Raw genomic sequence first — 17986 nt, forward strand, 5'->3', positions numbered from 1 at the left:
TAAAAAAAAATACCCGCAGCCTTATAAAAATTCAAAATACACCGAGCACCTTGTATTATTTCAGTGAAGTATTTTAGCAATTGACTTAGTATTTTAAAATACATTAGTTATTACTATCTTAAAATGCCACCAGGCAGAAAAAATTAGTAGAACAGGGTTTGAGGGGTTATGATGAACAATATTTTAAGTATGTTTTATGTGTCCTAATTAAACTTTATTAAAAGTGACTGGATATAAAATTTCCATAAACCATCCTTGTAATTTATTCCAGCCAAGGTTAAAATCTGTTCAGTCATTCCCTGCTTTATTTCATTCTCTTTTTTCTTCTTTCCCTCCTGCCTCCCAAATTTGATGTGACCCATCAGTTCTAAACTTGGGACATTTATGCCTGAGTGTGCACTTGTCCTTCTTTCATGCTTGACCCCCTTTCTGAACCCAAACAGTGTGTGCTGCAGTCCAGGAGTAGCTAATCATTTGCATCCCTGTCCCTTGTCAGCCAAATTCAGAAGGGCAGATGTGTTGATCAGTACAGCAAAGCAAAGGTTTTATGATATTCAGTGACAATTGGCAATTTGTGGTGTTTAAATTACTGATTTCTTAATCCTAAAAGGCTGGTGTCTTATCATTTTGCATGCGTTTACTTTGAGTCATCTTTGATTTGTTACACAGCAATGGTTGTGGTTAACCTGCAATCATGTGGTATAGGACTGTCATAGATAATGTCTGATTTCATGTTGTCCAACCAAGTTTGTATGATTCAGGCTGGCCTGGATGAATTTCATAACAGTGAAGTATGATGTAAAAGATGTTAACAGTCCCTGGTCTTGTAAAGTTTATTGTTGAAGCTTTGCATATCTGAGTTTTAAATGCCTGTAGATGGAGCAAGCTGTGGTTCTTTAATGGAAACAGCTTATATTTAGTGTTTTAACACAGGAACATACCAGTTCAGAGTAGTGGCCCATCTAGTTCTACATCATGTTCTCTGAAAGTGACCAGTACTTCATTGTGGAAAATTATAAAATAACCTGCCCATTGGAGCAAGTTTCTTCCAAACTACTATCTGTTTTAGTGGTTGCTTTATGCCCAGAAGTATGAGGCTTTATATCCCTTATAAATCTTATTCCTATCTAATGTGACTGTGGATGTTCTCATCCATATAAATATCCTTTTGTGAATTCTGTGCTTTTGGCTCCACTCTTTTTTCTCGCCCACTAATATTTAGCTAGAAACAATTTATCTTACCCCCTGTCTACTTGTTAAGGGACATAAACCTACCAGAAATCAGATTTAAACATTTATTCATCCAATATTTACTGTGAATCAAAACCCAGAGTCTGTAATAGAGGAATTCTATAGTACAGTATATCACATTTGTCTTTTATACACAAAAAAATAATCAGACTTCTTAAAAGCTGAATTTTGCAGAGCACCATGCTTGATTTCAGTGAATTGTTTGGGGTATCTTCTAAAATACAGTAGAATTACTACCAATGCAGTGTTTTAAAGCAAGAAAACTATATTGGGGTTGAGGCAGGGAAGAATTATACCCCACAGCTGCATATGACTAGTATAAAGCCACAGTGCTGCAGTACATCTTCCTTGTTTTGAATTTTAATGCCCCAGTAGAAGTGGTGGATCCACTTAGCCATGTACCGATTGGCCTTGTCCTGATTCCCTTCTGCATCAGGGTAGAAGTTGTTCTCTGGAGCTGTCCTTGACATGGTTAGAGTTTGCTCTTCCTTTATAGACTTCTATCATCCTTCCCTCAACTAATCCTTAACTCCCTGTATACTCCACCTTTCCATCCATACGCTGGTTTTGCTGCTGGCATGACCCTCCATGGATGGAGGCAGGGAGGATTTGATCCTAAAAATATACATAGCAGAATAGCTGTTAAGATCAGGTCCCCTCTGCTCCTCAGTGCCTATGGCTAAAAAAGTGTGTAATGCCAATATCCATTGGATTAATAATAAAGTTTTTCGCTCTCAAACTTCCCCTTGCTGATTGAAAATGGCATTGCTGTACACTACTAGCTTCATTGCTAAAGTTTTACTAAATGTCAGTGGAGTCTGTTGAAATAACAGAATCTCTCATGATATTTGTCATATTTTTTCTGAGTTGTGTATCTATTTTGTTTAAAATAAAGATATCATAACAGCAGAAGTTAATTAATTTTATTTTTCCCAAGCATGCTCTTGAAAAATGGGGCTTTTTAAACAGCTAAGATATTCAGCATAAAAATGAAAAATTCTTTGAAAATCTATTTGCGATATAATGTTTCTCTGATTAATAACCCTTGCAAATGTGTGTTCATTATACCATAAACATGACCTTTATAAGGACATTAGAAAAATCCAACTGCTGAATATGCCAGGTCAAAGATTTTTAAATGTCAGCAAGTATAATGCTTTTAAATTAATGTGGGTTTACAGTACTCAACTGTTAGTACTATTTTTGAATTTTTTAAGGCTTCATGGTTAAGCTATATTAATGGAACCTGACACTAGAAAAGGGTACATTGGATTGACTCTAGTGTTGTTTAACAGGCTCCCACATGCAGTTCCATTGTGAGGTCCATGAGGCTTATAACAACCTTTTTGTTGAGCCCTGCATCAGTTACTCCATGGCACACTCTAGGAGGTCTTTAATCACAATATATTGTAAGCTTCTTGGAGGGTGAGGGAATCCAGAATGCTCCAGCTAATACTGGAGCAGTCAATCTGGTTCCCAGGAAAGATATTGCCACAACTGCTGAACCCCACAAAAGAAAGGGGTTGTGCTGGGTGAATGTTTGGCCAAAAATCCAAGCTGGCTGAAGAGATCCTGAACACTGCAGGTTTTCCTTGTCTGATGAATGCATTTATACAATTGTTTATGCTGTGAGTTCATCACTTTGCAATGCCAGCCAAAAAGTGCCCATGCTCCTCACGAGAACTGGATCTAGCTGCCATTGTATTTAATTTGTTAAATATCCATTGACTTCAAATGAAACAGGTCTGAGCATAGACACTGGGTGAAAGCTGCACATGGAAGTGGCTGGCCAAGATGAGTCTTTTGGTTCTTTATGTGAGTCTACATGGTCAAAAGAAAAGGGACAACTGCTTTCCTCTGTAGCTGGCCCTCTTCTGCCACCTGTACTCCGGACAAGATCCTCTAGGCTGGCATTCTGATGTCATGATGAAAATGTTAGCATAATGTTATGCATTATGGGCTTGGTTTCAGCAAGCTAGTCTTTGCAGCTATAACCCAGGCTTCCCCATGATCATCCTGCTCTAGTAAAGAAGTTGGTATTGCGGGGGTGGAGTGGCTGATAAGAAATGAGAATCATTGTAGTTTGCCAAGAGAAAGGAGAGCTTGTGGAGCAGACACAGACAGACCTTTCAGTTGTTCTCCAGAGTCTGTTTTCACTTTTTTTTAAAGTAAGGTCTGATCTACACTAGGAAATGAGGTTGGTATAACTACGTCACTCAGGGATATGAAAAATCTGCACCCCTGAAAAACGCAGCTAAACCAACCTAACTCCTGGTGTAGACAGAGCTAGATAGATGGGAGAATTCTTCTGTTGATCTAGCTACCACCTCTCAGGGAGGCGGATAATCTACACTGATAGGAGGACCCCTCCTGTTGGCATAGGTAACGTCTTCACTGACGTGCTACAGGGTGTAGGATGGGGCATAAAGCCAGGATCTAACCTAGTGAGCAGGGCTTTAAACTAGGTTCACCGGGGGAACCAAAGCGAGACCAAAGCCCTGAGGTAAGTGGGGAAGTGGGATACCGGGAGGAAGCACAAGCAGGAGCGCGCGAGAGGGAAGGGGTCCTGCCTCATACTGAGAAAGAGGGACGATCAGCGAGTTATCTCAAGTGCCTATACACAAATGCAAGAAGCCTGGGAAACAAGCAGGGAGAACTGGAAGTCCTGGCACAGTCAAGGAATTATGATGTGATTGGAATAACAGAGACCTGGTGGGATAACTCACATGACTGGAGTACTGTCATGGATGGATATAAACTGTTCAGGAAGGACAGGCAGGGAAGAAAAGGTGGGGGAGCTGCACTGTATGTGAGCTCTGAGCAGTCATACTGCTCCTTAAGTATGAAACTGCAGAAAAACCTGAGTGTCTCTGGATTAAGTTTAGAAGTGTGAGCAACAAGGGTGATGTCGTTGTGGGAGTCTGCTATAGACCACCGGACCAGGGAGATGAGGTGGACGAGGCTTTCTTCCGGCAACTGACGGAAGTTACTAGATCGCAGGCCCTAGTTCTCATGGGAGACTTCAATCACCCTGATATCTGCTGGGAGAGCAATACAGCGGTGCACAGACAATCCAGGAAGTTTTTGGAAAGTGTAAGGGACAATTTCCTGGTGCAAGTGCTGGAGGAACCAACTAGGGGCAGAGGTCTTCTTGACCTGCTGCTCACAAACCGGAAAGAATTAGTAGGGGAAGCAAAAGTGCATGGGAACCTGGGAGGCAGTGACCATGAGATCGTCGAGTTCAGGATCCTGTCACAGGGAAGAAAGGAGAGCAGCAAAATACGGACCCTGGACTTCAGAAAAGCAGACTTTGATTCCCTCGGGGAACTGATGGGCAGGATCCCCTTGGAGAATAACATGAGGGGGAAAGGAGTCCAGGAGAGCTGGCTGTATTTTAGAGAATCCTTATTGAGGTTACAGGGACAAACCATCCCGATGTGTAGAAAGAATAGTAAATATGGCAGGTGACCAGCTTGGCTTAACAGTGAAATCCTTGCTGATCTTGAACACAAAAAAGAAGCTTACAAGAAGTGGAAGATTGGACAAATGACCAGGGAAGAGTATAAAAATATTGCTCGGGGATGCAGGAGTGAAATCAGGAAGGCCAAATCACACCTGGAGTTGCAGCTAGCAAGAGATGTTAAGAGTAAGAAGAAGGGTTTCTTCAGGTATATTATCAACAAGAAGAAAGTCAAGGAAAGTGTGGGCCCCTTACTGAATGAGGGAGGCAACCTAATGACAGAGGATGTAGAAAAAGCTAATGTACTCAATGCTTTTTTTGCCTCTGTCTTCACGAACAAGGTCAGCTCCCAGACTGCTGCACTGGGCAGCACAGCATGGAGAGGAGGTGACCAGCCCTCTGTGGAGAAAGAAGTGGTTCGGGACTATTTAGAAAAGCTGGACGAGCACAAGTCCATGGGGCCGGATGCGCTGCATCCGAGAGTGCTAGAGGAGTTGGCGGATGTGATTGCAGAGCCATTGGCCATTATCTTTGAAAACTCATGGTGATTGGGGGAGGTTCCAGATGACTGGAAAAAGGCTAATGTAATGCTCATCTTTAAAAAAGGGAAGAAGGAGGATCCGGGGAACTACAGGCCAGTCAGCCTCACCTCAGTCCCTGGAAAAATCATGGAGCAGTCCTCAAGGAATCAATTCTGAAGCACTTACAGGAGAGGAAAGTGATCAGGAACAGTCAGCATGGATTCACCAAGGGCAAGTCATGCCTGACTAATCTAATTGCCTTCTATGACTAGATAACTGGCTCTGTGGATGAGGGGAAAGCGGTGGATGTGTTGTTCCTTGACTTTAGCAAAGCTTTTGACACGGTCTCCCACAGTATTCTTGCCAGTAAGTTAAAGAAGTATGGGCTGGATGAATGGATTATAAGGTGGATAGAAAGTTGGCTTGATTGACGGGCTCAACGGGTAGTGATCAATGGCTCCATGTCCAGTTGGCAGCCGGTATCAAGTGGAGTGCCCCAGGGGTCGGACCTGGGGCCGGTTTTGTTCAATATCTTCATAAATGATCTGGAGGATGGTGTGGATTGCACCCTCAGCAAGTTTGCAGATGACACTAAACTGGGAGGAGAGGTAGATATGCTGGAGGGTAGGGATAGGATACCTATCATCTATTCGACATTGGTGAGGCCTCATCTGGAGTACTGTGTCCAGTTTTGGGCCCCACACTACAAGAAGGATGTGGAAAAATTGGAAAGAGTCCAGCGGAGGGCAACAAAAATGATTAGGGGACTGGAACACATGAGTTATGAGGAGAGGCTGAGGGAACTGGGGATGTTTAGTCTGCAGAAGAGAAGAATGAGGGGGGATTTGATAGCTGCTTTCAACTACCTGAAGGGGGTTCCAAAGAGGATGGCTCTAGACTGTTCTCAGTGGTAGCAGATGACAGAACAAGGAGTAATGGTCTCAAGTTGCAGTGGGGGAGATTTAAGTTGGATATTAGGAAAAACTTTTTCACTAGGAGGGTGGTGAAACACTGGAATGCATTACCTGGGGAGGTGGTGGAATCTCCATCCTTAGATATTTTTAAGGTCAGGCTTGACAAAGCCCTGGCTGGGATGATTTAGTTGGGGACTGGTCCTGCTTTGAGGAGGGGGTTGGACTAGATGACTTCCTGAGGTCTCTTCCAACCCTGATATTCTATGATTCTATGATTATGTGTAAATTGCATAAATTAAGATGTGTAGGTCATTAACACCACAGTAAAAGTGCAAATGTTTTCATTTTCCTGAAGGTGGGGCTTTGCTTTGAAAAGCTTGAGAAACACTGATTTAATGGCACTTTTTCTTCTTGTTCAACATACTAAGTCTGCTTGGCATTTAAAATCAAAGAAATATGTTGAACACTACTTTTCATGTATCTTAACAGTGGATAATTGTAAGGCTCCATGCTTCTCTGGAAGGTTGCAACAGGTGTGAGACCAAGGAATGATGGTTCCATGGTTAGGAGGCTGGTATGGAACTTGGAGAACCTGGGTTCAGTTTCCTACTCTGCCTCCAATTATTTGTGTGGCCTTGGAAAAATCCCTTAACCTCTCTGCGTCTCAGTTCCTCATCTGTAAAATGGGGATAATAGGGTTTCCCCATCCCACATAGGTGTTATAAGGATAAATAGTAGACCTGTGCATAGGGTGACCCGCTGTTCCAATTTTTATAGGGACAGTCCCAATTTTTGGGTCTTTTTCTTATATAGGCTCCTATTAACCCCGACCCCCTGTCCCGATTTTTCACGTGTGCTGTCTGGTCACCCTGTCTGTGCAGATAATATTAATTCTGTTTTGTGGGGGTTCTGATCATTCAAAACCTCATTTCATTCCAGTTTGGAATGGAAACCAAACATTTCTAAATTCTCTGTGAAAGAAATTGGAGCCCAGGCTCCAGCGAGAGCTGCACTGGAGCTGCTGGCCCTAGAAGCCTTGAGGTCCCTGACTCTGGAGCCGTGTACCCGGTAGATTGCGGAGGAGCCAGACTGGTGGGTTGGCAGGAAACCTGCCTGTGTTCCTTTGGAAACTTGGTTGAAATTAAACTGTCTCCACAGCACATTTCAATTTTGATGAATGGGCAAGCTCCAATGGAAAATTTTGTAGGAATTTTTTCTGACCAGCTCTAATAAATACATTAAATATTGTGACACACTCAGGTACCATTTATTCCTTGGAAAGCTATGATTATAAGTGAGATCTGGGGTACAATGGGTTAATATGCTTCATGGCTAGAATGTGTGAAGTACTGGGTTCTGGGTTCAGATCCCGTTTTTAGTAGATTTTAGATTAATTTGATTTTTTTTAAAATTCTTGTTTATGGGGGCAAGAATGTCCCCCATATGCACTGTGAATCAGCAGTACAGGGGATTTGAATGGTTTCTCTTGTACTAAAAACAGGAGGAGGTGGAAGAGCATGTCATCAGTTTCATGTGACTACCATTTGAGTTACATACAAGCAGCAGAGAAATGTGCTCCCATATATGCATGACTATAGGGACAGATTCATTATGCTATTTAAATATATCTTTCTTAAAATACATTTTTATATCTCCCAACATGCTGCACCCATACTGTAAATGCAAAGAAATAATGTAAAACTGAGGGTGCATTACTTTGCATCGGAATACATAGTCCCAGGTTGCTATAAATAAATTAGAGTTTATTTTCCCAAAACAAGTTACGAACTTTGCAGGAATCACAATTACATCTAGACAAAAATAATTCTCTAGATATCAACAGCTGAGTCACTGTCAAATTCATCTTCTGCAAAGTTATCAACTCTTAATGTGACCTGCTGCAAAGCCTATGAAAGAAAAGCATGGATCGCCATATGTCGTACAGGTTTCTAGGCTTCCAACTTCCCTACTCATGGAAGTCAGAGGGAGTTTTGCACAAATAAGGACTACAGACTGGACCCTCATTTCTAAGGTTTATTCTCTGTTGTTAGGTTTCATGTAATCTTTTCTGAAATTAAAAATGATTATATCACACATTAGTATTTGAATCTGAATATTTTCATTTTCAAAAGCATCTTGAAGATTTTTGCAATATGAAAGAACAGCACTAAAACTTGTAATACCAAATGAGAAATCAAGTGCATATGCTTCTTTAAAAAACTTCAAAGAATTGAGACCTAACATTATAAATGTTAGGCATCATCATCAGACTTCCAAACAATATGTTGCTATTGCAGCATTGGACAAAGTAACTCAACTCTAATGTAGATTCATTAAGATCAACAGGGATGAGTACCAGAGATGAATTTAGTCTGCCAAATTTTAATATTTAAAATAGATCTGTTTACATATAAATAATATATAGCATGAAAAATCAAATTAATGTTCTGTATGCTGAGTGTGCATGCTCTAAATACTAAAATAGTACAGTATAAAGGCCATTTAGCCTTTAAATGAAGAATATTTTACCAGTGGAGGTTAAAATAATTCATCAGTGGATACTGTTTATTCTGGAACAGAAGTCATCTTGAAAGTGCCAGTATAGCACTTTCTAAGACAAGCATCTGTTGCAAAAATTCAGACTATTGATCCAAAGACGGGGAGCTTGTTCAGAGCCAAATGAACAATTTAGCAGTAAGAACATTAGTAAGGGAATGTGACCTAGTGGTTGTAAGATCACATTAGCCTGAAATATTCCTGAAAGGCAGATCTACATTTCATATCCCATGGACAAACCAATTATTTTCAAGCTTCCTGTAGTTCTCCCCTGATCTAAGAGCCTTTTTCGTCTGTCTTGTTACAATTCTTTAAAAATCTCCTTCCAAGTTCTCTGCAGATCTGAGTGTAGTCAGTGTTTGTTCAAAGATTATGAAAATTTAGTATCCATCATAGCCAGCCCATCATTCTTAATGCTTATATCTTTTCTTAATTTGTGAACAAGATCTGTTCAGACATGTCAAGAACACTTACTTGTCCTTACTGGTGACTAAGGGCTGGGTCCACAAAAGGACTTAGGTGTATAACTGCTCCTTTAGGCACCTCAAAACCACTGCTCAGCCACTATCTAACTCTTTAGGCACCCAGGGGACTTTAACAATTGAAATTTAGGTGCCTAAGTTTCTGCCAGTGAGCATGAGTACAGCTACCTAGGTGCCTATGCCATGCCTAAGCCACATCAGGAACCTCAAACTAGGTGTTCCCCGGTGGGTCCAAATTTGGTAAACAGGCTCTGAGCATGCCTAAACATACTCATAACTTGGGGAGGAGGAGATGGCCTCCTTATCCACTTTTAGCTCAGTGATGAGAGCAGTCACCCAGCCTGAGGGAAACCCAGCTTCAATTCCCCTCTCTGCCTGCTTTGGAGAAGAGATTTGAACTTGTGTGCCATAACCGCTAGGCTGTGAGGTATTCTGGGGTGAATTTTTCTCTGTCTCTCCTGTTGAAGCCATTCCACTGTATATAAATAATTAGTCATTGGAGCAGATGGACTGGAACCTGGGTCTTACCCTAACTGGGCTATAGTCATTCTCATTTTCTTTGGCTTGATTAATATTTAATTATCCCACTGGGTGGCAAGGCACCTAGAAGTTAGGGCGTTGCAATGCCTAAATTGCTTTGGATCTAGCCCTAAATCCATGGCAAGTTTAAAATTTAAGCTGTTTTGAGATTCAAAGCACAAAAAACCTTAATTAAAATAAAACAAAACAACTTATGCATCCCCCTACCCCAAACACACTTGTATACTGTAAAAAATGTCTCAGCTAATGTTGAACATTTTCTGGGGAAAAAAATAACCTTTGGGCTCAGACTCTGCATAATACATTTTAGCCTTTAACAGTGATTGGTTGGCTGACTTTAAGGTCCTCTAGAATGATGGTTCTCAACCTGGGGGGCCGCCAGCAGGTTTCAGGGGAGGCTGCCAAGCATGCCCAGCATTAGACTCTCTAGGGCTCAAGGCAGAAAGCCAAAGCCCTGCTTCAAAGGACTGAAGCCCAGGTGTCTGAGCCCCACCACCCAGGCTGAAGCCGTAGCCTGAGCAATTTATCTTCGCAGTGCCCTCTGTGGTATGGGGCCCCAGCAATTGCCCTGCTTGCTACCCCTTAACGCCGGCCCTGGCTTTTATATGCAGAAAAACAGTTGTTGTGGCACAGCTGGGCCAATAAATTTTTATTGCGGGGGGGGGAGGGGAGAGGGATCAGAAAAAAAGGGTTGAAGAAGAATGGGGGGGCTTTTCTCTTGTCACCTTTGGCTCAGGTAGTAAAAACCCTCCATTAAGATACAGGATTGTTATTTCCGAGTCCCATTAGCTCCAACCAGGCTATAAAGGGAATATGAGTGTTACTGTGAGCCAGAATGAACTAGGGTAAGAATGACGGTTCTGGAGAGGATTCCAAGGAATAGCCATTTGGGGAGAAAGCGAATGCTGAGACTTACATTTTGCTATTGGTTTTGGTTTACTGAAAAGCAGACCCCAGGATGGGAGTGAATTTAGACACTAGTTTAGGGTCTCGGGTGATCTGCTGAGAATGGAATTAGGGAATCAGCCTATTCAGACAGCCTAAAAGGAAAAGTGTTTGCCAAGTAGAATGAAAATAGAATTCAGAATTGAACTGTTCTTTCATGTTATCTTTGTTGTGGTGGCAGTGAGTGCTGGAATAATTTTGAGAGGATTAGATTAATAGTTTACATGAGTTTTAGAGTTTGTGCTCAGTTGCATGGCACCTAAAGGTTCCAAATACTTTTTAAAATTATCTAAACTGTTTGAGTCTGCAAAATTGAAATCTCATTTCTGAGATATCTGGCTCTTCTTCTTCTGGGATTTAAACGTGAAGCTGAGGGAAAGGATGAGGAATGCGCATGTGCACGTGCAGAAGGAGAGGACAGGTAGGCTGACGAGTAGAAAATCTTTCTCCAGGTCCAGGTCACAAGCATTGTGGTTGCCCAAGCTGTTCGGAGCAGAGTGTCAGCGGGATTGAGGGATAAGGGCGTTGCCCAATCACTCCGGCAACCAACAAAAATCGTATTTGTGTGCTCTCAGTAGCAAACAATCATTGTTAGGCCCTTCAGGACTCCCAGGCTATTTTCTGCTGTGTCATCATTGTTGCATAGTTGATAAAGGGGTAGCCGTATTGCAATATATATATACACTCTGTGTGTGTGTGTGTGTGTGTATATACATACACACTCCTCCTCCTCACCTAACAGTGACCTACAGAGTATATCAAATTTTCATTTTGAAACAACTTTCTGTTAAGAAATTTATTTTAAATTATTATATCATACAATATAATAGAATCAAAAACAAAAAGCAGAATGTTTTTAATTGACCTGAAATGATTTATTTTTAATTTTATTTCATGGACATTTTCAAAATTCTTTAGTAAACCACACTCCCTTTCCCCACATTATGCATTACAAAGTATCAAATGGCATGCTAAAGGGAATGAGTAGGAAAGGTGTTTCATGCACAAATCACTGCTGGCTTTGGAGTAACATCTGCTCATGTGAAATATCCCATCTAGAATGTGAATCTTACATGGCAGGAAGTGCTGCGCCAAGTATAGTGTATGCTCACAGACACAAATGCAGTATTGACTGCTGTACTTGACTTAAAATACTGCAAAAATAGCCTTTTTAGTGGCAAGATAGGCAAATGCTGAGTTGGGAGTGAGTGGAATTAGTTGAACTTTTCAGAATTTCAGCAAAACAAAAATGTTTCTTTTGGTTATAGAAAAGGGCAAAGGTTCAAGTAGGCGAGTTTTTATTTATTTTTTTTTCAAAACCAGTTCACTCATATTTACCCAGTGTTTAATTTGTAACGAAGAGGTGCTGGGGCTCAAGCAGTTTTTTTACATTCATAACTGATGCAGCAAGCCAGAGGTACAAGGGCTATGAACTGCCAAGCCTAGAGGTGCCAGGGCTCAGCCCTGGCACAAATTAAGCACTGTATTTACCATGGATGTGTTGTCAGTGACTCTGGCAGAGGAACTATGGTGCCTGTATTTTAGATTCTTTGGAATCTCGGCCAACAAATGATTGCCTGAAACTTAGTTAAAATACTAAGGTTCCCGTGTTTCTAAACAGCAATATATTTTTCTCCCTTGTGAAGAAAAAGCTGGGCTCACACCCCAGACATGAACACTCCTGAATTTTGGGGAAGTTTAAATCCAGATTAGGATCTGAACTTTTTGTTGGGATTCTGGCTGAACCACACCACAAGTCTGCAAATACTAAAGTATTAATAGATGTCTTGCCACTTTAAAAAGCAGTAGTGTAGTGAAGGTCAAGAATCACTTTATTTCAGGATAATATTTGAGGGAATGTTCAGGGCCTCAAGCGGTGCTCAGTTCATAGCAAGACTCTGTTCTATCCCTGCTGATGACCTCTGAGAGGGGAGCCTATGTCTTCCTCAGGCACTAAGCACATGGTGTCAAAGGCATGCGGTGAGGAGGACAATATTCCATTTTTAGTTGTGGTCTATAGGATGGGGTGTGAATATACAGTTGAATATCTCCCTCCATCCACAGTGAAACTCTTACTACAGTCAACAAGAGGTTTGCAAAAAGAGCCAGAGTAAGTATGTCCTTCATGTAATAACTAAAACCGTGTAGGTATTGTTGTTACTTGCTAAATTCATTGTTGTCACATTCAGCATTGCTCAGTGGGAAAATGTACTCACCTCTATGACCACCATTTTTTATTTCTTTTCCTTCTCTGTTCTCCTTCCTCTTTTTGTCTCTCTCTTCCCTGTCTATCCTCATTTTCCTTCCCTCTGCTAGTAATGAAATTAGATTCAATGAAATTAGACCTGCTTAAATAGCCACTAGTCCTGGTATACAGCTGCAAAGTGTATCCAAATGTACTGAACAGGGTTGGCTCTTAGCAGGGAACGCACATCCAGTGTGATGTCAATGCTATGACAGCAGAACTCTCCAAAGCTCCAGGTTCTGATTACCTACAGCAATGGCATTGTACTCCCCAGCTTCTTACAGGATGACATACCATAAAGGATAAAGTGACTCCTTCTATGATCTTTTATCAGTGTCACATGACAAAGGCCTCAGCTACCTACTGTTGCCACCCATCTCTGCACAGTGCCATCTAGTGAGAGGAACACAGTTAAAAACATAAACTTCAGCCAGCTCTACAGACCATTGGTTGGGACTAGGAGCCTCTGGAACTGAGTTTAAAAACCCAGGACAATCTGGGCTAAACAGAGGACAAGTATACTAAGCAGCCCAGTTGCTCCATGCTATTGCCGTAGTGTCAAACACTCACCCCACTTGATGTAGTTATGTATGCTGTAAGACTGTCAGGTTCTCCAAAATTTGATCTTTCATTTTTTTTAAAATTAAGTTTCTCATTTTATGGGTGCAAACATTGCATTTGGTTTACACTTGGAAGGTAAAAAGAAAAGGAGTACTTGTGGCACCTTAGAGACTAACCAATTTATTTGAGCATGAGCTTTCGTGAGCTACAGCTCACTTCATCGGATGCATACCGTGGAAACTGCAGCAGACTTTATATACATACAGAGAATATGAAACAATACCTCCTCCCACCCCACTGTCCTGCTGGTAATAGCTTATCTAAAGTGATCATCAAGTTGGGCCATTTCCAGCACAAATCCAGGTTTTCTCGCCCTCCACCCCCCCACACAAATTCACTCTCCTGCTGGTGATAGCCCATCCAAAGTGACAACTCTCCACACAATGTGCATGACAATCAAGTTGGGCCATTTCCTGCACAAATCCAGGTTCTCTCACCCCCGCACCCCCCTCCCAAAAACCACACACACAAACTCACTATCCCGCTGGCAATAGCTCATCCAAAGTGACCACTCTCCCCACAATGCGCATGATAATCAAGGTGGGCCACCCCCAGCACAAATCCAGGCCTTCTCACCCCCCCCCCCACCTCCATACACACACAAACTCACTTTCCTGCTGGCAATAGCTCATCCAAACTGACCACTCTCAAAGTTTAAATCCAAGTTAAACCAGAACATCCGGGGGGGGGGGTAGGAAAAAACAAGGGGAAGTAGGCTACCTTGCATAATGACTTAGCCACTCCCAGTCTCTATTTAAGCCTAAATTAATAGTATCCAATTTGCAAATGAATTCCAATTCAGCAGTTTCTCACTGGAGTCTGGATTTGAAGTTTTTTTATTTTAAGATAGCGACCTTCATGTCTGTGATTGCGTGACCAGAGAGATTGAAGTGTTCTCCGACTGGTTTATGAATGTTATAATTCTTGACATCTGATTTGTGTCCATTTATTCTTTTACGTAGAGACTGTCCAGTTTGACCAATGTACATGGCAGAGGGGCATTGCTGGCACATGATGGCATATATCACATTGGTGGATGTGCAGGTGAACGAGCCTCTGATAGTGTGGCTGATGTTATTAGACCCTGTGATGGTGTCCCCTGAATAGATATGTGGGCACAGTTGGCAACGGGCTTTGTTGCAAGGATAGGTTCCTGGGTTAGTGGTTCTGTTGTGTGGTATGTGGTTGTTGGTGAGTATTTGCTTCAGGTTGCGGGGCTGTCTGTAGGCAAGGACTGGCCTGTCTCCCAAGATTTGTGAGAGTGTTGGGTCATCCTTTAGGATAGGTTGTAGATCCTTAATAATGCGTTGGAGGGGTTTTAGTTGGGGGCTGAAGGTGACCGCTAGTGGCGTTCTGTTATTTTCTTTGTTAGGCCTGTCCTGTAGTAGGTAACTTCTGGACCATAAACCTCAGCCTGGTCCAGTCCACACAAGAGATCCACTTCCTGGACACTACAGTGCTAATAAACAATGGTCACATAAACACCACCCTATACCGGAAACCTACTGACCGCTATTCCTACCTACATGCCTCCAACTTTCACCCTGACCACACCACACGATCCATCGTCTACAGCCAAGCTCTGCGATACAACCGCATTTGCTCCAACCCCTCAGACAGAGACAAACACCTACAAGATCTCTGTCAAGCTTTCTTACAACTACAATACCCACCTGCAGAAGTAAAGAAACAGATTGATAGAGCCAGAAGAGTTCCCAGAAGTTACCTACTACAGCACAGGCCTAACAAAGAAAATAACAGAACGCCACTAGCCGTCACCTTCAGCCCCCAACTAAAACCCCTCCAACGCATTATTAAGGATCTACAACCTATCCTAAAGGATGACCCAACACTCTCACAAATCTTGGGAGACAGGCCAGTCCTTGCCTACAGACAGCCCCGCAACCTGAAGCAAATACTCACCAACAACCACATACCACACAACAGAACCACTAACCCAGGAACTTATCCTTGCAACAAAGCCCGTTGCCAACTGTGCCCACATATCTATTCAGGGGACACCATCACAGGGCCTAATAACATCAGCCACACTATCAGAGGCTCGTTCACCTGCACATCCACCAATGTGATATATGCCATCATGTGCCAGCAATGCCCCTCTGCCATGTACATTGGTCAAACTGGACAGTCTCTACGTAAAAGAATAAATGGACACAAATCAGATGTCAAGAATTATAACATTCATAAACCAGTCGGAGAACACTTCAATCTCTCTGGTCACGCAATCACAGACATGAAGGTCGCTATCTTAAAACAAAAAAACTTCAAATCCAGACTCCAGTGAGAAACTGCTGAATTGGAATTCGTTTGCAAATTGGATACTATTAATTTAGGCTTAAATAGAGACTGGGAGTGGCTAAGTCATTATGCAAGGTAGCCTACTTCCCCTTGTTTTTTCCTACCCCCCCGCCCCCCGGATGTTCTGGTTTAACTTGGATTTAAACTTTGAGAGTGGTCAGTTTGGATGAGCTATTGCCAGCAGGAAAGTGAGTTTGTGTGTGTATGGAGGTGGGGGGGGGTGAGAAAGCCTGGATTTGTGCTGGGGATGGCCCACCTTGATTATCATGCGCATTGTGGGGAGAGTGGTCACTTTGGATGAGCTATTGCCAGCGGGATAGTGAGTTTGTGTGTGTGGTTTTTGGGAGGGGGGTGGGGGGGTGAGAGAACCTGGATTTGTGCAGGAAACGGCCCAACTTGATTGTCATGCACATTGTGTGGAGAGTTGTCACTTTGGATGGGCTATCACCAGCAGGAGAGTGAATTTGTGTGGGGGGGTGGAGGGCGAGAAAACCTGGATTTGTGCTGGAAATGGCCCAACTTGATGATCACTTTAGATAAGCTATTACCAGCAGGACAGTGGGGTGGGAGGAGGTATTGTTTCATATTCTCTGTATGTATATAAAGTCTGCTGCAGTTTCCACGGTATGCATCCGATGAAGTGAGCTGTAGCTCACGAAAGCTCATGCTCAAATAAATTGGTTAGTCTCTAAGGTGCCACAAGTACTCCTTTTCTTTTTGCGAATACAGACTAACACGGCTGTTACTCTGAAACTTGGAAGGTAAACAAGGGCAGCTCTGTATGCCTGTGTCTACAACCATACAGCTTAAAGCAATGGCCGTGCTCTCACATGCACCCTTCATCTCACTGGGGTGTTAACTCAAAAGCCTTATGATGATATTTCAGAATGTCAGCATTGAAATAGTTAATGCTGATCGTTTAGCAGATGGGATGCAGAACGGGTGGGAGTGAAGTCCATGACGGGGAGTCCTCAATAAGGTGGTAGTCACTAGTAGGAGGTTCCCAATTCCTGATCTACTATAAATTGAAATCCCAACAAACAGATGAGGAATATCTGGCATCTAATAGGCACCTTGGCTAGGACTTTACTTTTTTGCAATAGTATGGGTGATTTGTGGTTGGACACCACTTTGAAATAATTCTTTGAAACATCCTGGGGCCCTCTTGCCTACCCATATACTTACCAAGTTTTCTTTCTCTGTTTGGCTGGATTTATCTTGTGTAGCACTACAGTGAGGCCTGTTAGAGTTATTTTTTACACAGTCCACGTAATAATTCCATAGGTTCATCTAGTCCGGTATCCTGTCTTCAGCAGTAGCCACTTCACTAATTTCTGCTATCAAGCAGATGATAAATAACTTTCCAATGGACTATGGTGAATGCAGACTTCTTGTCGTATTTTGATGTGGTCTCTGTGTGCTCAACTGCCTTACTCGTACAGTCCTGATTCTGTGCACTCTTACACAAACATAAATCAGCAGTAACTCCAACAGAGTCAGTGCAGTTACCCTAATGTGAAACCAGTGTGAGAGTATGATGAACTTTAAGTTAATTCCTTTGGTGTACTAGTGACTAATGCGTCCTTTTCAATAATACTGTGTCAAGTGTTTCATAGAGGAACTGAAAAGATGTTAAAAAATATTGCCTTTGATCATTTGCCTCCAGCTGAATTTATACTCAGAAGCCGAAATGCTGATGTCCCTGCTACAACTAGTTAATTAAATCTTATGCTGTTAGCCCTCAATTAGAAGCATTGAGTCGCAACTCTGATTAGCAGATTTGCTGGCCAAATGTGGACAGATTTAGTGGGTCATTCTGACTGCTGTATATATGAACTCTAATGAGAAAAATATACTACTCGTTTATGAAGCAAGTGTGTGTGTGTGTGTGTGTGTGTGTGTGTGAGAGAGAGAGAGAGAGAGATAGATATTTTTGATCTGTCTGTCTCTGTGTTCAGTGATGTGGGTAAAACTCCCTTTCCATTTTGGCCTCCTACCAGCCTCTCAGATTAGAAGAATACTGGCAGATTTCAACAGTTTCCTAGGATTCAAACAGTCTTTAATTAACAGTGAATTGATGTTTTGGAATGTAACCAAAATATGGGAGACGCTGGAAGACGAGATTGGGCTTG

General features: G+C 42.2%; 1 protein-coding gene across 6 annotated transcripts in view; it reads left to right on the forward strand.

Annotated features, from left to right (window-relative positions):
* Window positions 1-17986, forward strand: part of ZNF385D (zinc finger protein 385D) — a 631463-nt gene that overhangs the window by 389950 nt on the left and 223527 nt on the right. The window lies entirely within an intron of this gene.

The sequence above is a fragment of the Caretta caretta genome, chromosome 2 (genome assembly GCF_965140235.1).
Source record: "Caretta caretta isolate rCarCar2 chromosome 2, rCarCar1.hap1, whole genome shotgun sequence".
NCBI lineage: Eukaryota > Metazoa > Chordata > Testudines > Cheloniidae > Caretta > Caretta caretta.